Genomic DNA, 24,938 nt, shown 5'->3' on the forward strand with positions numbered 1-24,938 from the left:
CTTCCTTTACCTCCGCCCAAACCACACCCCTTTAGAACCTGCCCTCCTGAAAGGCAAATGCAGTTCTGACTTCCAAACCTCACTGTTTGAGAGAACTTCTGGTCTTCTTTCTTCGCTTTTTAAAACAGACGACTGCTCCCCTAGGGAGAAAAAGCAGCTGTAAATACAGGAGAGGGCAGACAAAGAACCCTGCTAGGAGTTCCAGAGGAACAATTATACTACTGTAAAAAGGCTTCCCAGAAGAAGCAACACAGCCCATTCCAAACAGAAAAACACAACTTCCTTCAAAGTACTTGTGTAAAGGGTAACCTCTGGGCAGGTGACTTCGCTACACTCCAACGATGCTGCCTCCTCTACTGAACACTAAGACCTTGACATGTAAAGTGAGGTAGTGATTTTCTTCCTGGGAACCTTAAAAGAAGCAGTTCACAGCTCAGTCTACCTGCTACTGTCTACTGTTATCATCATCATCATAATCATTAAAGGGCTAAACTTCATTACCAAACTGCTACAAACATTTAAACAAATTTAAGCCATTATGTTTTTAGGCAGACTGAAGCCATAGTGGTTACTAGTGCAGAGAGAATGGGGAGAGGGTATAAATCTGAAACGCGCAGCCTGGCTTCTGCACTTCTTACTTCCCAAAAGGAACAGCAGTTTTCAAAGGCTCAGGATTCTGGGAAATCACCCACTGGCTTATTATACCGCTCCATCACAAGTAATGAGGCTGCCACCCCAAAACGCATTTGCCAAAAATAAAAGATCTAAAGAAGTGTTTCAGAGAAAGTTTGTGAGAAGAGAATTCAAGCTGGTTTTATTTTCATACAAGCTACAATTAAATGGCTTTGCCTCCGTAACCACACTTCCTACCTAGAATTCCAGGAAGTTTAGGTGTGCCCCTCAGATTTAGACTGGATTACAGGGAATTTAGCTGGCTGAAACTGGTCCCAGCCCATAAATGTTACTAACCTGTTTTCACAGTCCTAGTTGGATCTGAGAAATGAAGGGGGGTGGGGGAAGGAGGGCAGGGAGTCAGTGCTACACTTATAATTCTGCCCAAGTCAGAAGAGGAAGACACTGCTTTTAATTTCATGCAAGAGTCTATTATTAGAAGGAAAAATGCAACATAAGCCATAAGCCCCATCAGTGACAAAGCAAAGAAAAAAACATATTTACAGAATATATCTAAATCCCTAAACTTCCCAGAGGGATCAATACAAACGCCATTAATACAAATAAATCAAATCATGTCTGCTCACCGTTGCCCCTAATGGTCTGTTCCCTTAAGCTACAAGCTTCCCCGTGGCCAGGCACCTTTCACACCCTCTTTTTGAGAGGATTCGTCACACGTGCATCTGGTCTCACCACAATTCCCCAAGAACACTGGCCATCTTCTAGGATGAACAAACACATTTTCCATGTGAACCGGGTTTTCAAGAGAATCTCAGAGTGAGACAAGCACCTGGGGGGCAAGCCTGACTCTTTCTGACATTTCCATTTTCTCTCAGGTTTTAGGGTTTCCAGAGCCCTAAAATTCCTTGATGGTCTTCTAGCCTCCAGCCCATGCTCTGCTCCGGGCCATCCAAAATCCTGCTAGGAACCCCACTCCCAAGCACTGTCAGATCACCTTTCACCTTTGTCCACTCGGTGAATCATCATTTCCTGACGGTCCCCTATATACAGCTTGCAAAATGTACAGAAAGCACAGGCCCCGGCCCACCAGGAACTTTCAGTGGAGCTGCAGAGGCTGCCTACCCTGGCAGCAAACAATCAAGGCACACAATAAGGCAAGAGTATCTATTTCAGTAGCCTATGTGGGTGCAATAAAACACTAAGTCGGGACTTTCCTGGTGGCCCAGTGATTAAGACTCCACACTTCCACTGCAGGGGACATGGGTTCGATCCTGGTCTGGGAACTAAGATCCCGCATGCTGCGCAGTGCGGCCAAAAACAAACAAACAAACAAACAAACAACAACAAAAAAAACCCACAGCCACTAAATCAAGAGGTATGAATTTTAGAAAATAAGGAAGAACAGCAACTACTTGAGAGTTATGGACAGAATAATGGAAAGAAAAAAGACACGGAAATGAATCTGAACCAAGACAATTAAAGAGGGCCATAAAAAGGAATGAAGGGAGATCTGACCTGAAAGCCTTGAGTGCTGAATAAGTATGGCGATAGAAAGAGAGAATTTCTGGGGCTGGAAGGCTTAAGTAAGCATGATAAATTAGGAAGGTAGGGGTGGGGAAAGAAGTCAAGAATCAGGGAAGAACAGAAAAAAAAATCCATCTGAGATCGTTCAGGGCAAGGGACAATTCTTACGGTTTTCCTGGTATCTATCACATAGCAGACTCTGGTTATTCCACAAAGTATTAAGTATTCAACCGAATACTTACAATAAGGCCAGATTGTACGGCTATGAAAAACAGGCAGAGAAATTCAGCTTTGGATCAGTAGGTAGTGGGGAGCCAATGAATGTTCTCGAGCAGGAAACATGACCTAACCCAATTCAATGGGCATTTACTAAAGGCCTACTATGTGAGAGGCACCAGAAGACTCGGTCCTCGCCCTCACGGAGCACCACCACCATGGGAAGGGATGGTAATACGACCTCCCACACACATAAGGCTGCATTCTCTTACCTAGTCTCACTTGAGATAAGAACAATGTTAACCGGACATGAACCTGGCAAGAGAGACTGAAGGAGCCTGGGAGGCCAGACAGGATGATAAGGTCTGGGCCAGAGTGGTGGTGACAGAAACCTACAGAAGAAAGAAATGGCAGGAGTTGGTTACTGACTAGACAGGAGGGGCTCATAAGAGGGGAGTCACGATGACACAAAGTCAGAGAGCAGGACGACTCGGATTTCAGTTCCCGGATGGTGACATACCTTCAGCCCATGCTTTGGCCCACTGACCGCCTAACGCTAAGGTCAGTCGGCTCCACCATTCTGCCCATTTCTGGGAATGAGGGTTACACACTCCATCCTTCCCATCCACACACAGTTCTTTATGCTAGTTGTGATTTCCTGTAATTCCCATTTGCAAGGGGGTAAAGGAGATCGATGAGGAGTTGAGAATTCCTTTGTCCATCACAACAGTAATAAATACATCTCAGTAGTCCTGCCCTAAAGTTTTACTGGCAGCTCTTATTATGGGAAGAGGAGAAAAGGGGGAGGAAGCATTACATTTTAAAAGCCTTGAGGCAGTGTTCTCCTTACCCAGTGAGTTTTCCTCCTAAGCAGAGCCTCCCCAGCGACCTTTAGCAAGGCAGAGGCAAGAGATGGAAAAGTATCAACCTTGCGAGCCAGTACCAGTTCCTACAGAGAAAAGAGGCTCAAGATCCCACCCCACCTGGCTACGTGAAAAATGAGCATACAATCAGGAGGGCAGAATCAGCATGAAGCAGGCCCAAAACACCTGGGAGTACACAGAATCAATGGAAACAAGTGGCTGGCCTTCCACAGTAACTGCTCTCTCGGGGAGACGACACTTGAGGACTGGCCAAGTGCTCATCCCCAAGTAGAGCTGCCCAGTGCAAGGCTCTGAGCCACAGGAGGGCCAGCTTGGCTCCCAAAAAGGTGGCCCCTGCTCAGAACCCTGACACCCTGCCAGCCACTGCCACCATCCCTGATCATCCTAGACAAAAGCAGCACAATAACAGGTGAACAGTGGTGACCTCTGGAAGGAAAAATCACGGCTGACTTTCTCCCTCCGTGATTGCAAGTAACCTGTATTTCCTATTCTTTCTTCAAGAAACAAGTAGAACTTGTGGTTTCTTAAATTTTTTGAAAACAAGTAAGTTGATGGCAGAAATGAATTTGACATGTGTACCATTACCAAGGGAAAGTGCAACTTAGCCCTCTTTCCTAACCATTAAACAAGAATAAGAGGAAAAGGAGTGCAGACTGAATGAAGAACAGTTATTGGTTAAAACAACTTGGTGGATTCTCTGACATTTTCTAAACAAGTGCTTCCCTCCCACCTGTGACATATCCTGACTGCCTGAGAACAGTCACCCACACCCTTCACACAGGGGCTTGGAGAACTAAAACTGGGATGCTGAGAATATGTTATCACAAAGCTTTTTCCCAGTGCTTGGTTTAGGCTTCCTATGGCTGGCAAAAGGCCTTTCATAAGCCAGTGGCTTGGCTGTGTCAGTGGGAGAGGGAAGTTTTGTTACCCTGCAGGACTCTACTCTGTAACTGGGGTGGTCATACTCCCAGTAACAGGAAACCTCAGGATAATAAAAATAACAACAATAACAACAACATTGTTATTATTACCTGGAACCTGACTGCCTAATTACTGCACAGGAATCTAAGCATTTTCCATCGAACACCTGATTTAATCTTCACAAGAACCTTAAAAGGTAGGTACTACTACTATCTCCATTTCTGGACAGTGGTTAAATAACTTGTCCAAGGTCGCAGAGAGAGCAAGGTTACAAACTAAGCAGTCTGACCCCAAAGCATATAATCTTGCTAGAGGTTCAAATCAATTCCATGTTAGATAATGTAATTCATTTTAAATATTAAAATTATCCTGGATATATTATGGAATAAGAGGCAAAACTTCCATTCACTATAAAAAGAAAACAGGAAGCTCTGAAGATTGTTCATAGTGCTGCTTGAAGCTCTACACCCTCTTGAGTGGGCTTAGACTTGGCTTGCCAGCTCTACTTCAGAACCTAAGCAGAGGGAAGTACTTTAACATGCAGACCAGGGGCCTCCCTGGTGGCGCAGTGGTTAAGAGTCCGCCTGCCGATGCAGGGGATGCAGGTTCGTGCCCCGGTCCGGGAAGATCCCACATGCCGTGGAGCGGCTGGGCCCGTGAGCCATGGCTGCTGGGCCTGCGCGTCCGGAGCCTGTGCTCCGCAACAGGGAAGGCCACAACAGTGAGAGGCCCACGTAAAGCAAAAAAAAAAAAAAAAAAAAAAAAAAAAAACCATGCAGACCAACTCTAGGGCCCCAACAAGGGAGGGATTCCTCTGGTATAGGGTGGATCAGGTGATTCTAAAGCACACGTTGAGAAACACTGCTTTCGGGTATTCTAGGAAACTCCCTTTTTTTTAAAAAATTTATTGATTGATTTATTGATTTTTTTTGGCTGCGCTGGGTCTTCGTTGCTGCACGTGGGCTTTCTCTAGTTGTGGCGAGCAGGGGCTACACTTCGTTGTGGTGTGCAGGCTTCTCAATGTGATGGCTTCTCTTGTTGCAGAGCACGGGCTCTAGGCGCACAGGCTTCACTAGCTGTGGCACACAGGCTTCAGCAGTTGTGGCTCACGGGCTCTAGGAGCGCAGGCTCAGTAGTTGTGGCACACGGGCTTAGTTGCTCTGTGGCATGTGGGAATCTCTCCGGACCAGGACATGAACCTGTGTCCCCTGCATTAGCAGGCGGATTCTTAACCGCTGTACCACCAGGGAAGCCCCTCTAGGAAACTTCTGAAGTCACTGCAGGATTTGAGAACTAGGTCATTAGATGTTGATGGCTAATTCCCCTGAACCGCTAATGAGACAGATAATCACTTTCCGTCATAGGCACCACATGTGAAGAAAGCTGTTGATAGAATGGAGTGGAGGGAAGCAGGAATTCAGAGACTTCAATTCCCAAAGCTCTCTTTACAGACCTGCATCATCTGAGGAAGCCATGTTCCCCTTATCTTCCACATCGGAAATAACCTGGCTACAAGCTGCCCCCCCAAAATGAGATTGATTCCTCTGAAAAATAACTGCCAAAGATGCAGTTAACATTGCATATTAATGACCAAATTCATATATCCTTAATAGAAACTTCAACACCAAAAGGCTGAGTGGGGAAGAGTTATTTTTTTTTTAATGTGTGATTTTTCGAAGTCCCAACACAAAGCTTGTTGCCTAGGTCTTTGCACTCATTTGTAATTTGAACAAAGATGCACTCACTTTAAGGTTTTGCCTCTCTGTGTTTTAGTCAGAGTTAGTTAAGTGTCCATCCACATATGTGAGCTCACCAATTTTGTCCTTCCTCTTTGGCTTAAATTATCTATGTCAATTACATCACTATCCAAGAAAGATGGCTCCAAGTTCGGAAACGGTTTTGGTAATTTGATTAAGTTGTACAGAAATGCTAGTGCTTTCTTGGGCACCAGTGACCTTTCCCTGATCCTTTCTGGTCTCTGAGGGTAAGTTCTGGCTGCTGCCTCCCCCCTTGAGGTGGGACCCCCTCTATTCCCTGATTTCCTCAGGGTCTTCACAGAGGTCACACAGTCCAGCCAAGACTTCAGATTGTCTGCTTCTGCTGCTACATACCAGCTGTGCCATCCTAGAAAGTGTTTTTTATCCTCTTTTGGCATCAATTCTCACAACTGTAAAATGGGTGTAATACAAGCCACCTACTCTGAAGTTGCTATGAAGATTAAACAAACTAATATACATATAAATCACTTGGAACAATGCCTGGCACACAGAAAGCACTCAATACGTGTTATCTTTTACTATGACTCCACCTTGCAATACTAAGAAAGTTTTGCATGAATCCAGAGTTTTATATTTTTGAAGCAGTCTCAATTCATTATTACTACAGTCAGCCCTTATAAGAACCATTTAAGTGAGACAGGACTTAAAGTTTATGGATGCTTCCTGCTATAAGGAAAAGGAACTGACCTGGCCTGTTACTCACGAGCTCTTTGCTCATTAGTCCCAGTCACTGGGTCAGAGACCCATCTCCGTCATCTCTGGATACCACTCCCCACACACATGCCAGCAGGCGTCAGTAAATCAAGGCTGAACTGCACTGAAGGTTTACAGCAAGGGCTAGCCGTGCTATAAACAGAGCAACCCCAGCCTTAAGGCAAGGAGCAGGGTAACAAATCAGAGTCCCTGTTCTAGGGAATTCCTGGCTACCCTGAACACACAGACAAGAGGGCTAATTTCCTAGTCCTGACTCCCACCTCATCCCCAAGAGGAAAAGGAGCAGCTGCAGGAGAGGAAGCAGCCAGAGGTCACTTAGAGGGAAATGGCAGAGCTGTCCCTGCACAACCTCTGAGGCAGCAGGGAATCAGGATAATATAACACAGCGTTACCCAGCCCCTCCTGCCGGGCCAAATGGGGATCCATAAATGCGGTGCTTCAAAGGCGAATAATGCTGCCTTCACTAACTGAAATGGTAGCTGCTCTTGAGTAGAGTACAGGCCAGTCTACAAACACCAGGGATTAAAAGGCTTCCTGTGGGGCCCAACTGCCACCAGCCTAAAGACAGAGTCTATCTGGCCCTCCAGACCCCAAACAAACTCCACGGCACTTCCTTCAGGGAAGAGCTGCCATCATCCAATGGTACACCCCCTCAAAGTGATACATACCATAACCCTTTTTTTTCTTCTTTTTTTCAACTTCAGGTCACTTTGCTAAGCAACCTCCCCTTTCCGCATCCTTCACCCAGCACTACTCACTCCCCAGCGCCCCCCCAGCAGCTCCCCACCTGACCCTCCCCAATGACCCAGACATTTGTTTTCCGCCTCCCTCACCACCTCATCCTCCACGCCAACAACTTCCTAATGCACATGTATTTTATCTGCCATGAAAACAACACAGGCTTTGGAATCCTCCCAACCTTGGTTCGGGCTCCACACACTTACTTACAGTACTTAACTTTTTAGAGCTTGGTTTTCTGATCCATGAAGTGGTGACAGGCCCTCCTAGGTACAACACCTAGCACAGGGCCTGGCACAGAGCGTGCACCCAATACTTCCGGCCTTGTCCCACTCCCCACGGTATTTTTCTTCTTCCTTCTTTCCTCGGTTCTGTGACCCTGATACAGTCACTCTTTCTAGGTATCACACCTGCTACATCCAAAGGTCTCAACTCAAAGGAGTGACTCAAATGAGGAACATTTTAGTCCCCGATGCTATCTGTGTAGCAGGCACATTCTGGGCACATGGTCCCATCAGCAACCTTCAAATTACACTAAAGAGAGGACTGGTCACATTCTATCTCCCCACCACAAATGACCCATTTAATGAGAAAAGCAACCAGAGGGGATGGGAGGACACGGAGCTGCGAGTGCCTGGTGGCAGAAGCAGGAGATAAATAAAGGCCTCTGTAAGGTAAGGGGAGTATTTCCACATGCAACTAAAAACCCCCAAAGGAAAATTCCCATAATTCCACATTTACATGTAAAACTTTTAAATCAATTCTGACAGCAAGAACATCTGCCAGTTTTGCTAGAAACACCATCTGGTTCATTTCTGATAAGCCCCAGGCACAACTTCACACAGGCCAGGAACTGCCTACAGTTTGGTTCCCAAAAGGTGGCATCCTCAGTGACAGCTCCGAGGCAGTGTGCCATTCCTCCCTCCCTGGAGCCCTAAGGCTGCTCCTGCTAGCTCATGATTAGACTTGAAATAGGCCCAGAGCTTGACTCTTTTGTAAGTACCTCCTCCAAAACTTCCAGGCATCACCCTTATAACCAGAATTAATTTAAGCAAGTCTGTCTTCAAAAACCCAATAAATACTACAGAAACATGACAAACAGCAGGAATAACTTGTGTTTCAGAGGGGCTTTCAGAAACCAGGTGGGAGGGCAGCTTCTCCACTGCAGAGTCTTATTTTTCAATTAGCTAAGAGTAAGAGGGTCCCCTCCACGAGGTCTTTAAGCTCCTCCAAGTACCTTCCTTTTGCCAAGCCAACAGGAAACACTTTGACGCACTTCATGGAGGTCTTCAGGCCACCATAAACAAGGAAAAGAAAGCAGCCTGGGAGTCAGAGCAGACTTTGTCTCGAGGTGCAATGACTTGGTTTGTGGTGCCTCAGCAGCAGGCCTATTCTTCAGATCCTGATGGGGAATTAAGCATAAAATGTGAACCCAACACCTACAGCAAGGATATACCCCAAAGAAAAATGGACTACAAGGTTCACCAGCCACCACTAAACACAAGTGGAAAAAGGTGTATTTGAAACACACGAAAACAGGATAAAAACTATTATGTGCAAGAGTCTGTACAAACATGCACACCCCTGGGACTTCCCTGGTGGTCCAGTGGTTAACAATCCGCCTTCCAACGCAGGGGACACGGATTCAATCCCTGATCAGGGAACTAAGGTCCAATTAAGCCCACCTGCTGCAACTACTGAGCTCAGGCACTCTGGAGCCTGCACGCCACAACTAGAGAGCCCGCGTGCTGCAACTACTGAGCCCATGCACTCTGGAGTCTGCGCACCACAACTAGAGAGAAGCCCACACACTGCAACAAAAGATCTCACGTGCCACAACAAAGAGCCTGCGTGCCGCAACTAGGACCCGACGCAGCCAAATAAATAAATAAATATTCACACAGGCACACTCCTCCTTCTAGTCCACTGAGCAAACCTGGGTCGGTAAAACTTTAAATGCTGTTTTCCCTGTACTGTTCACCAATTTTTGGTATTTCGTGACCCCCGTGAAGACGGAGCAAGGCAAATGTGGTAAAGAGAGAACTGAGAAGGCAAGGGTGAGAAGCACGCAGTACAAACTGAAGGTGAGAAACTGGGGCATAATCAGCTCTGGCCTCACAACTGGGTTTGGGGATGAGAATCTCTCACTCTCTGAAAACAATGCTGGGCAGAAATCACTCAGGGTTTTTTCCTCTCAAAATGTGAATACACAGACCAGGAGCCCACAGCGAAGCTCAAAACTGATTTCCCACCGAGTGTGGCTTCAACTCACCCATTCAGCCGCACAGACAGGCAGCCAGCTGAGGATCAGGTAGGAAGCCACCAGCAGTACCAAAGTGGGGTGGAAACAGGCCTATCCCAGAGAAGCTGAGCGTCCTTGGGCTGGCCTTCCAGGACAGAAGGAGGAGGGCTGGGAGGCTGTCGGCGTGGACTCCAGCAGCAGGGCAGTTTAACAGAGAAGGCCAGACTGGAGGAGCTGAGAAAACTGAACCCACAACAAGGGCAGTGGTCAGGAGTCCACCACCTGACAAGCCAGGAGGATGTGAAAGAAAAGCAAGAGGAAACAAGCCCCTCCCTTCTGTCAATCCGGATGCGGTCCATCTGCCTTAGAAAGTAGAGGAAGGATGTGGCCCTAAACTGGCCTCTCCCCTTCTCGGACTAATCCCCGCGGTCCAGACCAGCAGCACGTTTCACACCAGCACCTGGCCGGTGCTTCGTGTCTGCCCATCGGTGAGACCTCCCTGGCTTGCTACCTGGGCCAACAGGCCGCACAAGCATCAGCATCACCATTTCTGCTGCTAACTCAGCCCTTGGCCTTAAGACAGGACACTTGTCCTAAACTACTCTGTGCCTCACATTCTGCAACTTTAAAGTGGGCATCACTCCCACCTCACTTCCAGGGTAACTGAGAGGATAATAGCCAATAACTGATAATATTTACTGAGCACGTACTATGGGCCAGGTACCAGGCTAGCTGCTTTCCATGTCTCCTCCAAACCCCCCTATGCAGTAGATACTGATGTTAACCCCCATTTTCAGTTTAAGAACTGGGGCTTAACAAAGAAACTTATCCAAAGTACACAAGCCAGACAGAAAATCTAACACTACAAAAAGGAAGGGTCAAATACTAATTAATACCACTTCTTCCCCAAATAACCTGCCATGAGTATCTTCTACTGTCAGACACTGAACCTAGTGTTTTAACTGCCCCATTTTATTTGATTTTCATAACAATCCCATGAGCGGTTACTTTTCAACATAATTTTAATTATTTAAGTTATACATGCCAATACTGAAAATTCAATTGAAACAAAAAGAAAGTTTAAGAAGGTATAGTTTCCTGTTACCCTTTATCACCCCAGAATTCCCAGCCCAGGTAATCACTAATATTCTGGTAGCTACCCCTCTAGAGACAGGTAGTGGTAATATTATCATCTGCATTTTACAAGTGATAAAACCGAGCGTCTGAGAGGTTACGTTTGCTCAGGGTCATACAGCTGGGAAGTGGCTGAGCTGAGACAGAAAGCAGGGCGAGTGTGATCCCATGGCCTGCTCTCCTCCACTGCCTCCCACTCAGTACCCACTCCTCGAAACAATCGTCTATTTTCATTCACCACAGGAAAGGGGGAAGCTCTGCCTGGCTCACAGCCAGTCTCACTTCTCCACTTTCCCAACCAAATGGAAAAAGCAGACAGGCTGTCCGAGCACACCCTGCCCCAGGAACACTGGCACCGCTTTATGTTTTTCGAATCTAAGCTGTCCTGGATGAGGCAGGACCTTCACCTCCCACCTCCTCACTGCCCAGAGAGGCTCATCTTCTGCCTCTGAAAGTAAGGGCAGGACAATGGGGAAGAGGAGGTCAAGCCAGGCCTACAGGAGAGCTTGGATCCCCATGTCAGCAAAAAAGGACACTCTTCAGGAGCTCTTAGGAGTACTGAAGTGAAGACAGTCGTCTGCCTTTGCAAACAGCTGCGGGGGCATCTCAGGAAGGCCCGGACCCAGAGTTGGCGCCTAGAGTCAGAACACACCTGCAGAAAGACAGAACAAGACTGCAACAGTGCTGATACAGACTGCAGAGCCCTCAAAGTCCCCACCACAGAGCTCTTAGAACCAAGGAACTTGGAATTTCTCCTCTGGCTCACCCCCAAACGGACCTCTAATAACCTGAAAACTGCATGGGTTTCTAGATACCAGGGTTTTGCCCCTGTGGCCTCCCTGCTCCTCCAAAAAATAAAAGTAAAAACCTTCTCAGTCTATAGGGCAATGCTTTTTCCTTACTTAGGAGATGAAATTTGCCCTTTCTAATTACACACACTTTCACATCTCTGTCCCATCAGTACACAAAAACATACCGACCTTTAGAGTACCTATGCTGAGATGGGGGTAGGGTCGAGGAAAGGGGTTGTTACATTGCTTTCCACGCACAAGTTAAAATTTATCAAGTCTGCAATTCCAAGAGCTTTCCTATTTCCCAGCAGGATACCAATGTTTGATTCAGCCTCAGCCCTGGCTGACTCAGCATCCCTATTTACAAGCACAGTGGATGCTAAATGTCCACTGGTTACCAAAGGCCTTGGCTTTCCCATTTGTAAAATGGGACTGAAACCTTCCTCACAGTAATTACCTGATTTCTTATGTGAAAGCACTTTGTAAAATAAATAAATCTTTACTGCTATTAATATGAATGCCCAACCTACATAAGTAAATGAAGAGGAAACTTAAACCACCCCTTCCCTCCTCAAGGGGTTTGACATCTATGAGGGGAAAAGATTAACCAGAACACTGGAGAACAATTCAAAACCTTGGTTACACTGTGCTGCAAAGAATCCCTGTGGGGAGATGATTATATGGGAAAGAGCATCCAATACCTGTTCAATTAATAAATGAGTGCAGATGCACTGCTTAACAAACATCTACTTGTTACCATCCACAGAAAGTTTTACCAACACCAAAGGCTCTGGAATCTGTTCTTTCACTGTCACTCACACACACATCCCAGGAAAAACAGTCAGAGTTTGCAGAGAGCAGCCCTTCTTTCAAAGATGTGATTTTTCAAAAGCATTCACAGACCTTCAAATGAGATGACCCACACAATTATATTTTGTAATTCCAGGAGCAAAAGAACCGCCCCCAGAAGAGCTCAGTTCTGGAGAACAGAAAGAAACAAGCCATCCTGTGTTAACCACTTCCTTGCCTGCAACCAGATTCACAGTGGATAACATATATATGTAAAAAAGGCCAAACCAGTAGATGCACACATGTAAATTGGCTTCAGGGTATGACTGATGCCTCCTGAGGCTTTTAAAAGAATAACAGAGTTTTCCAGAAACAAAGACCTGCACTTGAAAATTAGAAGGGGTGACTCTCTGGTCTCGGATCAAAATTCATAAGGTTTCCAGTTTTTGACTGGCCTTGCTAAAACATTTTGGACAACAGCCAATACCCTCTCTTTCCTTCTCCTCCTCCCACCTCCATGGTTCCTGAGCTGTCTTCTTTTCCTGCCACCAGTCAGAGTAAACTTGGTGAATGTTAACAGCTTTTTATCACCTTGTTTATATTTGGTTTTCACTCAAACCAAGCCTCCCTCCTAATGTTTCTTTTTAGAATTTCATCAATAATACCACTCTTACATTCCTTGTCATCAAGGCTTAGGGACTCAAGGTCACCTTGCCCTCTCACCCTTTTTACTTTAATCCTCTATACCTGGTCAATCCTTCTCAACCAGTCAATTAATCCAGGAGCTGAGTATAAAGAAGTGGACAAGACAGTCACTGACCTCAGGGAACTTCCAGTCTCAGCCTAGAACCTGAGCCTACATGGAGATGGCTTACCTACACAGGTAAAACATACGGGGATGTGCTTTTATTGGGACCCTTATTTGTGCCAGTAGTGTACTAGGTCCTTTACTGCCTCCAGCAAGTTATAAAGCCAGATATATCAGGAACAGACACAAATTAACATATCTAAAATTGAGGCTTGAAGGAAATGGAGAAAAAAAGATTCCCTAAGGAATTCACACCACTGATCCTACCTATTTCCCTTCTCCCAATTTCTCACTGTTGAATTCACACCCGCTTTTCTCTCTACACTAAAAAAACAAAAAAAACAACAACAACACCACTTCAGGGTCAGAAAACATTCCCACATTAAAAACTGGTTAGTTCAGTAAAGCTGGAAAAATGGAATCCTTACACCAAACTCCAAACTCCTAGACTGAGCTTGCTCTACAGAGAACGGCAATTTGCTCTCTTGCTAGGCAGGCCAGGAGGAGTTCTTCAAGGGTATTTTTCAAGTCCTCCTCCCTTCCAGGGTTGTTGCTGGTTTGGAGCACAAATGTCACTGAAAAAGCCAGAGCCACTCCTTCAGAGTAGCCAAGCTGAAAGCCTGCTTTACACAACAGATTCCTCCAACGCTACTGTCAAATTAAATAAGCCGTGGGTATTCCCCCAGACTGTTAACTTCATGAGGGCAAGTGCTGTGTGCATTTTGTTCTTGTTCACAACTGCATACCTAGCACTTAACCACCATGGGCATTCACTAAATACCTGCCACACAAATGACTTGACTTCTTTCTTTCCTCTTGATTTCTGCAGCAATCCTCTACCAACCTCCCACCAGCCTAACATCACAGCCCAACCAGATTTTCAGCTCACAAATTATGAGAACTTGAAGGTGCATGTAAAGGGGAAAATAAGATGGACCAATCAAATCTTATGCAACCCAGAGCCTGTTTTTCTTGCCATCCTGCTGTGTAACAAGCAAAATTTCCACAGGACTGAAACACGGAGGTAGACGGCCTTCCCATGGCAGAGTGTCTACCTGGGAGTGGATGAGAATCAAGGATTGATGAAAGTGTGCACCAGCCAATATACCATTTATTAATTCTCTAAAAATGTCCTGAGCATGCCAACTGAAAGAACACCACCCACTGAACACCAAACTGCTCACCGGCTTTCTGGGATGGAGAAAGCCAGCATATATGACACCTCAACCCAAGAAGTCTATTTCCTTCCTGGCTGGTTAGAGACACAGTTAGAGACGTGTGTTCACACTACATTTGGACGGGTGGCTGACCCACATGAAATAAACCTGAGGATATCAGAACCACAGTTGTGAAGGGTTTCAGTCTGCTAGGAGGGAGGGGCCATCAGCCGTCCTTGACAGCATGTTCTCAAATACTGGGCAGTCCTACTACATTTGGGATGCCACCAGCACCTACCTGCCACTGTCCCACCTGGGTGAGCAAGACCCAAAGGGGAAAATGACTCAGGAACCACATCCCATTGGCCTGGAGTCAGGTGGTGTTTTCTAAATTGTAAGGAAGCACAGTACAGAGATAAAAGAGTTAAGGAGGCCCAGCCTAAGCACAACTCCCATTTTAAGAACAGGTCTTCTTAAGAACTGAATTTAAAGACTCATTCCCTTTTGTAATTTCACTATTAGACTCAAAACCACAATCACAGAAGGGATAGGAGTTTGTTCCTAACTATATGAACCACATACCCTTCTGGGCTCCAATCCCCTTTCCTGGAACAGGCCCAGAGAAGAGAAGTTGATCACACTGGGGTAGAAAAAGTACCAGACTAGGAATCTGCAGCCCTGGCTTCTCCCCTGGCCCTGTCATCACTCAGGAAAATGAGCTCTGAGCAACCATTTCCCATTTTTCTATTCTATAAAGTGAGGCTGTAAAATGAGACCATCCTCGGAGTCCCATCCTCCCAACTCTAGCATTTCATGAGCTCTCTCTGGTCACATGCTTGGCTTGCTCTGCAAGAAGTTTTGGTAACATCTGGATACTACAGTCAAGCATTCAAATCTTCAGATAAGAGTCCTGTCTCCTCACTCAGCCTTTTGAGACTCCTAGTACTTGGGAACAGAATTTGTATTAACAGGTAGAGCCCACTCCAAATCTAAAACTTTTAGCAGTGAACAGTGGCAGGGAAGTTATGGCTGCATTCATACACATTTACACACACACACACACACACACACACACACACACACACACACACGAGGGAACTTTCTGGAAAAACTGGTCCTTGGACTTGGCTCCAGGTGAAGGAACCTGAAACAGGTACAGGGGAAGATGATTCAACTTCCTAGTTTTTGTCTGGCTTGTTGGACAAAGGGCATGTGCCCTGTGTCCCATGTGTTTCTGAGGTAGAACCATCTTGACCCTCTGACCTCTTAGGTGGCCTACACATGCACACTTTCAAGAGCTTCTGGGAGGGATCTAGGAGCAGGAAAAGGAAGACCAGCTATTGGTCACGAATGCTAGGAATTCCAATTAGAACAAGAGTGAAAGGAGGCACTGCACTATTTCAGTACTGAGACTGCTATGATGTAAAACCACCCAGGGGTAGATTAATCTGTAGAGGAAATGACACTCCCAGCAGCACCATCTGTTCCTCTTTGTGTCTGGCCTGATCTATATTTTACACCTCGGGTGCAACTAAGGTCCACCAGTAAGAGCCCGTAAGAGCAAAGAACATTCTTTCTCAGGCCTGCGTTTAAACCACACTCACAGCCCCTCTCCCTCCCCCGCTCACCCGCTGGCTCTCTATTCAGCAAGCATGCCACTCCCCAGTCTAGCAGCAGCCTCCAAGCAGGTGCACAGAACCCTCGCATGGAATTTTTCGTTAAGGAAAGGGAAAACTTCTGAGAACTATAAATTACATTGATAAGGAAGGCTCTGTGGGGTTCATGGTAACACTCTCTCCAAAAGACACAATGATGCAATTTACAACTGAGGCTTCATGCTGAAACCACGCCCCCTCCTTTTTTAAAGCAGCAGTACATGTGCACTTAATCTAGGCACTAATGCATCTGTCAACTCTCACTACTGTTTAAAGTTCCACACCAAAGATTTGGAAACAATGCTACTGGAGAGTTCAAACCTCTTAAACACTATATATATATATATATATATATATATATATATGTACATATATACATAGATATATATATGTATATGTGTATGTAGCACCTTTTCTTAATTCAGGGCAATACCCTCAACACCACAGGACCAAGAGATTTCTCTATACTGTTCTTGCCTAAACAAACTACATAACTAAGTAGAACGTTAACTCCAAAGTAGAAATATGGATGCAACTTTTTTTTTTTTTTTTTTTTAAATTTTATTTATTTTTTGGCTGTGTTGGGTCTTCATTGCTGCGCACAGACTTTCTCTAGTTGCAGTGAGCGGGGGCTACTCTGTCACGGTGCGCAGGCTTCCCACTGCAGTGGCTTCTCTTGCAGCATGTGGGATCTTCCCAGACCAGGGCTAGAACCCGTGTCCCTTGTATTGGCAGGAGGATTCTTAACCACTGCGCCACCAGGGAAGCCCTGGATGCAACTTTTAAAATATCTCCCTGAGAAATGAGAACATAGGTCTACATGAAACCCATGGGTTCATGGCAGCATTATCCATAATAACCAAAAAACACAAACAACCCATATGATCATCAGATGATGAATGGATAAACAAAATACAGTAGTGTATCTAAACAACAGATTGTTCAACAATACAGCAGAATGAAGTAGCGATATATGCTGCCACATGGATAAACCTCAGCAACATCATGCTAAGTTAAAGAAGCCAATCATTAAAGACCGCATATTGTATGATTATATTCAAACGAAGTGTCCAAACAGGTAAGCTACAGAGAGCGGATGAGGGATGAGTGGTGCCCCTGGGCTAGGGGGATTATAGAGGAATAGGGACTGACTACTAATGGAGTTTCTTTTGGGGGTGATTAAAATGTTCTAAGATTAGATTAGATAAGATTATGGTGATCGTTGGACAACTCTGTAAATATACTAAAATCCACTGCTTGTACACTTTAAATGGATGACCTTTATCATATATAAATTATGTCTTAAAGCTGTTTTTAAAAAATGTCATATGACAAAATAAAATCACCCCCTCCCCCAAAAAAAATCTCCTTGAGCAAACTTAGAAATAATCTAGATGTATGAGAGAGGGTATTTAAATCACAGATGATCTATTTGATGGAATTTTATAAAGCCACTAAAAATAATTATAAAGGCTATGTGTTATTATAGGAAAATGTTTATGCTATAACGTTAAATGAAAAAAAAAACGAAATACGAAATTGAATGTTACAAGGACTACCAATTAAAAGAAGAAGTAGAATACATGGAAATGATGTTTGTGTTAGGTTGGCAGAATCACAGTGGTTCCCCCACCCCTCTATTTTCCAAGCTTTCCATAATCTTGTCCCAGTGTACTGACAACTAAAAACAAAACCAAAAAAATCCTCAGTCTTCCTTCAGTTTGCCTTGACTACAACTTAAAATGCAAAATAAGCAAAACCACCTTGTTCTCTTTTTCAAGTTCCCTTTTTTAAACTTCCATCCACTTAGTTTATTGAGATCAACTAAGAACAACTCAAAGAAGGAAGAATGGGATAAACACTCCTCCTCTCCTATTCCCAGAAGCTAGTTTCATTTTCCTGGCTTTGCCAGAAACCAAAGCCTAGTCTAGCCAAAATTTCAGCAAGGAGAGTCTACACACAGGGCAACTCATGTTCTGTTCTCAAACTTCTGTGGGTGAAGGCAAGTCACTGCTGGCAAGAGGCTGGATTTGGAAAGATTAGACTTTCCCCCCTTCTTAAAAAAGGACAGAAAGAAAGGGGAAGCTGGGGAAAAGCCCCTACTTGTGTCTGTCCTCTGAGGTTTTGTGTCCAATCTCCAACTACAGGAGGAAAGAATCCTGAGTCATTTAAACTTTCACCACAGAAGATCCTCTTCTGAGTAATAAAGAATTGTCAGTCACCACCTCTGCCGTCTGTCTGCAAACCCACTGAGAACCTATTACTATCATCAGGAATCCCAAGCTACCTGTCCCCAAATCAAGCAATGGGGCTCTGCCAAAAAAATAATAATAATAATGGTACGCGTGTGTGGGAGGGGAGAATACATTTAAGGGCACACTGCTATCAGGTAATTTTAAGGATCCACTAACACTGGCAACAGAAACAGGGAGCTACATCTGTTTCTGCTTCAGAAAAATGCTTCAATAATATCCTGTCTCTGGAGTACAGCGTGAATTCTTGGCACGCGGCTTCAGATGCTTCAAGTGTGGCTATTTTCCTTTTTCGAGATATAAGAGCCAGGGAGGGAGAATACATCACAGGCAACACGACAGTCTGTGAAACCCGTTCAGTTCTCACCACAGTCGCTGCATTTTCTGCTATTGCATTTTCTGCTCCGTGAGTCTCTCACGGAGACTCAACTGTCCCCTAGCCCTGACAGCAGCACAGGTGGCCTTTCACAGCTGAAGTGACCCAACTCAGCACCACCGAGAGGCCTACCAACAGAGTGGAGACTTCCACACTCAGGTAAGAACCAGAGGATGAGAGAGCAAATAGAGGAATCCTGCTGGTTTCTAGGCCAAAGAACTAAAAGGGAAAGAAAAAGGACAGCATCACAGATACAGGTGAGCACAAGAAAAAGGAAACATCCACAGGGGCCCGACAGGCTCTGCCACTAAAACCTAACCCTTGTAAGAGGTGCCTCTTTCCCCCGTACCTCTACCTTTTCAGATAAAGGTTTCACACGGCCACACTGGAACTTACAGCCATCTAAGGGAACAACGGCTGCTGCCTTGAATCCTAGCCAGGGCAGAAGTGAACACATCTTGATGCTCAAGGACGGTCACCCCCATGCTGTCCTGAAACTGTCATTAGTCTCAGATCCACAGTTGTTAGCAGCTTCAAATACTCATCACACACACACACACCCCTAGCCCCAACCCTGAGCTGCATCCTTCATTCCCACCAATGGGGAAACAGCCCTACCACATTACAGGTATCATTTCTCACTGCTCTAGTTTCCAAGTTTCCTGCACTGTGGCAACATAACCTAAAAATACTAATTTTTAAAAAACCATTCCCATTAAGTGAAGCCTCACCACGGTGGGATATGTGGGTGGCCCCTAGACTGAAGCCATCTTGAGAAACCAGGAGAAAGAGTCTCTATTATCATACAAGCAGGTGTCCTAATCCTCAACACTCAAGTCTGCACCACAGCAATACTTACTTTCAAAGTTAAAAAAAAAAAAAAAAAAAAAAAAAAAAAAAAAAAAAGGCACTGGGCTTCTTCCTCTCCTTGTTCCTTCCCATATTTTTTCTCCTACTGCTTGAGGGAATGCACTCTACACAAGACTTCCCTACTGTCTAGGTGGATAAAAGAGGGAAAATGAATCCTGCTCAGCAGCTTTCGCTAGGGGATCGCATGTCAAATTTAGGAGCTCAGTAAAACACTTCATGCATGGCAATTACACAACTGGGCCTAGTGGGTCTGCAGACATTCAGGCCTCCAAGTAGGCGTTTCAGGCCTGTAAGCAGGCATCACATCCCTGCTGCTGCCTCTCGGTGAATCGTCCCTGAGTAAATGGGGAACTAGAGAGGAAGACAAGCACATGTGCTCTCTGGCCTTCCTTCTCTGCCTGCAAGAGGCTCTGCTACACATTCTCCCCAGTTCACTTGTTTTGGTACGGAAACGAGGAAGATTATGTGGCTCACTAATTTTTAAAAAAATACTGTAATTCTCTGAGCCCACAGACAGATACCAGTAGTTACCTGGCTATCAGAAGAGCTAAGAATGCGGAAAGAGTACTAGGAAAAATTTAAAACATAAGGCAAGTTTTTCTCTGGAGGATGTAAAAGCATGGAGGAAATGAAACAATGCTGAGTAGCAATAAAGTTGAAATAAGTTCTTACTTTTAAGAAGCCAGATAAATTATTCCCTTTGGACGGTGAATATGTGTGTGTATGGAGTGGGCGGGTAGCTATAGGAATTACTGCCCTGGGAACGACAAGGGAGGAAATCCCCTGCCAGGAGATGCACCATTACATAAGAGCACAAATTCAGTCACCACATAATGGAGAACTGCCAGGAAACCAGACAAAGTGCTGAGGTCTCTTCATCTGCCAGCCTGCATCTGTAACACCTCATTCTATCTTTCTTCCTCTTCTTTCTATCTGCCCACATTCTGTGCTTTGAGAAGGCAAGCCTCAGCAAATAAGTTGAACTGCCATTTGACAATGGGTTTGCTCTCCGGGTTTAAGCACTGCAGGGCAGAGGAGTGGCAGGTCCTACTCTGAGCACTCAGGGACCTGTCCCCGTCTAGCTGTAGGTAAGGTTTGGTTTCATATGCCATTTCTACTACAGTATCAAAAGACCACCCTGTGGACAGGGAGTTCTATTTATCAGAACTGGTATCAGTATTGTTCTCTATTTAACACACCGGTCAGGACTTCCTTAAGCAGCAAATGGCCACCAATGAAAATTAACAACATAAGCCAAAATAAATTGAGTTAAAAACCATGAACTCCGTAAGAAATGGCAGGGTTCTGTCTTATTCACTGCAGTAACCCCAATACCTAGTACAGTGCCCGGTATATATTCTGTATCACAAATACTTCTGAGTACTAAATTTTAAAAAAGAATGAATGAACGAACACACGAATGTTGTGCAAACATACCATAAATGTGTACCTTGGAGAAAGAAATAAGGATGCGTATGATCTGAGAAAGCCTGAGGAAGCAGTGCTTTGGAAAGAGTCTAGAAAGACTCCAGTTTCAATTTTATTAAATGGTAAGCAAACCAGAAATTAACAGTATAATCTAGTAGTTCAGGGTGAGGGCTCTACTATGAGATACCTTTATGACCTTGGGCAAGTTATTTGTTTGGCTTTGCTCTCATCTGAAAGAATGAGGATAATGACAAAATCTACCACAAAACTTTGTTGTTTATTAAATGAGATCAAGAAAGTAAAGTTCTTGGCACAAAATTCAGTTCACAGTAAGTCCTCAAGAACTTTCCCCTGTTATTGCTATTATTTTTTCATTATTAAATATCTCCTCTACTGAGGGGAAGGTAGATGTACTCCTCACCCCCTCAAACTCTGAAAATTTTCATTTCTGGTTGAATATGCATCTAGCTAAAAATGGAAAGCGCAGAAAATTCAAAACTCAATGCCAAGCACATGTCTCTACTAGCCTCCACTAGATGGTGACAATTTGGGTGTGGAATTCCCAAAACAGAAAAGGTGTATGTATGAATTCACCCCATTCATACACATTTTTTTAAATCAGAGCAATGAAAAGAACAGAAGTGAATTAACCAGTGTAAAGGATGGAAAGACACTCTTGTCACCTCTGCAGACCTAGAAAGGGCGTAAAATACCTACGGTTGAATTGAACTGGGTAGTTTCACTGCACCTCTGTACAGAGCACACACAAGCCCAGTTAGCAAGAGCAGGAAAGCCCAGCGAGCCGCCTGCCACCAGGGGACATTCTATGGGAACAGCAGCATCAGGCCTCACTGCTGAACTTCCCTCGAACCAGCTGGAGATTTGTTCTCGACGCCTCTTTTCTCCTGGGTCTTACTGTCCCCCAAACCACCCCCTCCTCCTGACCTCCTTACAGGTAACTTTTGCCACTTCAGCAACCCCACAGTCACAACCCTATGGGAGGGTCAGACCGACACCTATATTTGTCTCTAAAAACCAGAAGTGAAAAAGAAAGTCTACATACATAAACAGGAAGTGGTTTCGGTGCGTCTCAGCCCGGATACTAAGAAAAGTTTTTGAGATTAAAGACCAGACGAGGCGCGGGGGCTCCAGAAAGCTCCGGTGCTCCCACACCCGGGCTCCAAGGTGCCCTCGGAAGTCCACCATCACTAAGACAACCCTGCCCCAGCGCAAGACCCGCAGCTTTAGTTGGCTTGACGGGAAAACAGTAACAGTAATAAAGACAGCCAGCCTGGGACTACCTCCCAGCGACCCGCAAAATGTGGTCTCCACCATGAATTCCGGGCCGGAGCGCGACCCCTTACGCCCGGCGAGACCCGGGCGGCGCGCCCCGATCCCGGCCACCAAGCTCCTGGCAGCAAGCTGGCCGGCCGATCTCCCTCCCGGCCTCGGCACAGCTCACCCACGCCGCCCTCCAGGCCCACGCCGGCACCGGGCTCGCCGCCGGGTGTCGGGGTGACAGCTGGGCCGGCGCAGGAAGCGCGGAGAGCAGCCGACGACGCGGGGCGGCCGTCCGGGCTCCCCAACGTCCCTCCCGGGCGGTGCGCCGGTCCTGCGCCCCTGACAGCCGGCCGAGGGCGCCAGTGACACAATGCCTGGCCCCGCCGCCCCCCGACCGCGGTGACAACTCACCCGCGGAACGGCGCGGCGACCTCCGGGAGGCGGACGCTCGCAGCTTCCGCGGCGCCGGGATCCACTCCGCCGCCTGCGCGCCCCCGCAGCCCTCTTGGGTCTAAGCGAGACCCCGTGTGCCCTTGTCTGGCTGGCGCTGGCCGGCGCTGCGGGAGGAGGAGGCGGGAGACAGGGGACGAGAATGTCGCCGGCTTAGGAGAATGGAACGCGTCGGCCGTAGCAGAGGCAACAGCAGCAGTACGCGCGTCACCGGCCCAGCTGTACCGCGCGGGCGGGGGAGGCCCGCGGAGGGGGAGGGGAAGGGGAGGGCGAGGGGCGGGGCCAGGCGCGCACGCAACTAGCGCCGGCGTCGCGCCGCCGCGACCGCGCCGCTGGGAAGCCCCGCCGATAGAAGGCTGGCAGCACGCACGCGCCGCCGGTCGGTCCGCACGCCCCGCGGGAGGCGAGACTGGGTGGGCGGGGGGGTGTTCTTAAAGGGACCGTCACACCAGCGCTGCTAGAGTGGACCGGGCGGTGGTAGATTCAGAATGAGATGTCTTTGCGCTGCACTCTCCAGTTCTTTTACTATTATTATTGTATTATTATTTGGATTATTCGGATATTATTTGGATTACTATTATTTGCAAAGAATTGGTTTGCTCTCCGGTCGACAAGGCATTTTCATTACTGTTGCCTTCTTAGCTCAGGAACCCCTCGCCAGGCCTGTCACTAAGCGTACTTCTTTCTCCCTATGAAGCGGTACTCCTCAAACTATGTTGCAAAGCCTACCAACCTCAAAATTGTCCCGGGGGTGCAGGTGTAAAAATGCAGATTTAGGGTCCCATGTCCCACCATTCTGATTCGAAAAAGCTATGATTGGACTCTGGAATCTATCTTAAAAAGCATTCCTAAGGGATTCCTCAGCACACTAAAAGCACGCGACGGATCTCAAGGTTCAGAAAACTGAAGTTCAGAGTGCGGACTGGCAGAGTCTGGGCTAGAACCCCGCCACATGCCTAACTTTATTTCCCATTCTGAGCCCTGTCTCCTGGGGCTATTTTCCAACATATGCTAGTTTGTGGACTTTACAGCTACAGCATCTATAAGTGATCCCACTGCGGCCCTAGGAGATACATCCTCTGTATGTGTTTACAGGGCTTGTGACCCCTTAATGACAACGGTTTTGACTTTGTGGCCCAGGGCCTTGAACAGTGCCTGTCTCAGAGGAGCTCAATTAATGTTGAGGCGTTCCTACTTGAGAATCAGTGCCAGAGTCTGCGCTCGGACCCAGAGACTTCAGCCTCTGCTGCAGATTGGGTAAGGCAGGCTCTCCTTTCTGATGCCCTTTGGACACCCTCTCAGGGCCTCTCACCTAGCCTAATTCTAGCAGGTTCTCTGGAAGGGTGCTGTGAATTGAATTGAATTTTAGGCTGAATTTTTGAAGTAGCTCAAACAAAGCAAGCAGGGTGTCACACTGACCCCCGCCCCACCCGACCCCACCACCATGCACACACACCCACCCCAAGAAAATCTTCCCATTCTGGGCCCCACAGAACCTATGGCTGCTGCTTCCTCTTCCATAAGCCTGTCTTTGTTCTGCCTTCTTTCCTCCTTGAGTTCTGTTAAAGAGAAAACCCACAGGCCCAAAATGGCGTCACTTGTGCTAAAGCCCGTGATACCAAACCTAGATTTAATACCTAACCTAATTGCAGTTTTGACCTTCACCATAAATGTAATCTTAACCAGTTTGGAATCTTCTGGTCAGCACCAATGAGGTGCTGTCACATAGTAATCTGTCACATGGACCCTCTCCTGTTCCCCAGAGGAGGAAGAGGCAATCTGCATAATAAAACCCTTGGCAGTTCTCTTCCCCCCCACCAAAAAAAAAAGAAGACCTTCGGGGCTAAAAATTATCCTTTATTTTCTTTTAATAATAGCTCCCTTGCCCCAGCCTTCTTCCTATAAAATCCTTCCATTTTGTACAACTCCTCTGAGCACCCTTCTAGTTGCTAGATGAGATGCTCCCTGATTCCTGAATCATTGAATAAAGCCAATTAGATCTTCAAATTTACTTGGTTGAATTTTGTTTTCTAACATCTCCTAGGTCCAGACTCACTGCAGAAGATGGACACCTTCCCTTCCTGCTCATTTCCTCCTCTACTGGGGCCTCACTGCCCAGACCACTACGGGGGTTGAAAGCAAACATTAGATCTGCCTGGATCTGCAACAGAGTTCAGCAACCTGCTGTCGGCTGCAGGAACACCCCAGGCGGACCCAAGGCCCAGGAAAGCAACAAATGGGTTGGAAGCAAAGGAAGGGCTAGGGAGGATGTAGAGAAGACAGATGAGAGAAGAAGA

General features: G+C 46.3%; 1 protein-coding gene across 2 annotated transcripts in view; it reads right to left on the minus strand.

The window, feature by feature from the left end:
• Positions 1 to 22,901, minus strand: part of SUSD6 (sushi domain containing 6) — a 92,681-nt gene extending 69,780 nt beyond the window's left edge. The window contains exon 1 of one of the 2 annotated variants that reach the window (XM_059056774.2): positions 22,603 to 22,901. The gene's annotated coding sequence lies outside the window, so the exon portion shown is untranslated. Of the gene's footprint in view, positions 1 to 21,973; positions 22,021 to 22,602 lie in introns of those variants that run through there. The other variant, XM_067028263.1, reaches the window with a different exon arrangement.
• Between the last annotated feature and the right edge of the window lie 2,037 nt (positions 22,902 to 24,938).

This window comes from Kogia breviceps, chromosome 3, assembly GCF_026419965.1.
Source record: "Kogia breviceps isolate mKogBre1 chromosome 3, mKogBre1 haplotype 1, whole genome shotgun sequence".
In the NCBI taxonomy this organism is placed as follows: Eukaryota; Metazoa; Chordata; class Mammalia; order Artiodactyla; family Physeteridae; genus Kogia; species Kogia breviceps.